The sequence below is a fragment of the Numida meleagris genome, chromosome 6 (assembly GCF_002078875.1).
Source record: "Numida meleagris isolate 19003 breed g44 Domestic line chromosome 6, NumMel1.0, whole genome shotgun sequence".
Lineage (NCBI taxonomy): Eukaryota > Metazoa > Chordata > Aves > Galliformes > Numididae > Numida > Numida meleagris.
This window is the reverse complement of record NC_034414.1, coordinates 38,744,584-38,746,553: the sequence shown is the minus strand read 5'-3', so window position 1 is coordinate 38,746,553 and position 1,970 is coordinate 38,744,584.

The following is a 1,970-nucleotide window of genomic DNA, read 5'->3' as shown; positions in this document are numbered from 1 at the left end:
CAATGCTTCAGTTGACATTTTATCTGTACTCAGAGTACGTAGCTGTGTATTCTGAATGAAAACTGCAGATGTCTGATAAGCTGGTGGAGAGCGGCCGTGCCCTGCAGCGGCTGACTGTGCTGTGAGAATTGCTGGAGTGGCTGTTCAGTGTGTGCGTGCCAAGCACGGGTTTGGTTTGAGCTTCTCAACTTCGTTTTGTGACGGCCCAAACTGCTACCAGGCATGAGGACTGCGCTGCTTGTTGGTTAAGCACTGCCCTAGATCTTGGAGATCTGGCAAGCAAGAGCATCTAACAACTTGCTGGAGAGACGACAAGTAGACTTTGCTGTGGGTAATAAGATAAATATGACCATAGCTTTTGATATTCCGGTAAAAAATGAAATATCGGGACTTAGTCATGGTGCCTTTTGGGGCTCAGCCTCACAAAGGAGGTTTCTGTAGCAGTTAAAGCTGACAGGGATTGTTCAGCATCATCTGGGCCTTCAATCTGGTTGTAAAGTGATGGAAGGTTTTCTGGCAGCTTCCATGCAAATTGCTGAAGGTGTTGTGTCCTCCGGTTTAAACAGAGTTGCAGAAACTTAGTTCTTGCTCTGCAGACTACAGTGTTCCTGTGCATAGCTGCATTATTTACTGCAGCTAGGACTTGGTTAGCTTCATTACCTAAATGTTTGTCATCGTAGTCTAACCTATTTTCTGATTTGTTTTTAATTCGTGTAATCTTGTAAGGTAAGGGGCAGGAGGGACCGGCCACTTGTCGATGGTAGAGAGGTGTGCAGTCCCTTCACTATGCTGAAGATGGGCCGTCTCTCTGGAGGTCAGTGCATCTCTATGGAGTGCTGTTAATACTCCAGATGTGATTCTTCCTCTAGCTTGAAGTCTAATGTCTGGATGTGGTTTGTGTTCCAGGTGTGAATTCAGTGTGCTTAGTCTGTATGCTGCAGTGAACCTTTGCTCTTCATGTGTAGGGAGCACTGCAAGGCGAGTGGCTGGAGAAACACAGAGCTGGAGCAGAGTTGGAGAGGTACACCTCTGGTTGTTCTGTTTCCTTAGAAACAAGTAGCAGTTGTTGGGTGATTGCCCATTCAACAGTAACCTGAGTTAGTGGTACCAGGATGAAGGGATTCAAACTAGAGCAGTTGTAAATCAGGTGTTAGGGAGGTTGGTCCTAATGTGGAAAATACACTTCTATTTGGAGTGGGGTCAGATGGGCTATGTGGAATTGCTTTGAGTGTGCATAATCCCAACAAGGATTAATTTTTTTGTTTCCCTTTGTTTTTCCTAAAAAGACGGAGGTGTCGAGTTAGTCTTGCTACATTCTGGATTTAGCAGCAGGAACTTGGAACACAAGCCCTTCATTGTTACAGTCTGCTGCTCCTTCCCCGTGGGGGGAGCAGGGACTTCCCTGCACACGCGCTTGTGTGATCCTGCTCAGGCAAGCTTATGTAACCCATTTCATGGACTACTCTGTCCTACTTCCTAGTGCATAAATACGAGCTTGTTTTAATTGCTTGCCTGGAAATACAACTTGGGGCTGTTGCTGGAAAAAAAAAAAAGAGAAAAGATTCCATTCCATTCTGTCTGCAGGATGCTCCAATCCATGCCTGTCCCATATTATCGTAGTCCGGTTAACTTTTGTTTTGCCTGCAGCTCCCTGCTATTGTGGGCACAGACTATACTGTTTTGGTGGAGGAAGAATTGTATTTTGAAGACATATTATAAACTAGAACAAATATTTAGCTCTCACAGAAAATACTGTATCTATCTGTTCAGACAAAGGAGCTACACTTATAAGTAAGTACTTTTCAACCCCGAAAGTAGTTTTGGGATTAAAAAAAGTAAGATTGTTCTGTTGGTGGTATTACCAACATTAAGGGCCTCTGTGCCTTTGGCTCTTTTCTACATGTAGGGTAGTTGGCTGATAGTCAGCGCTTCTGGTTGTTGCAAGGGCTGATGCAAAGGTGGATGTACAA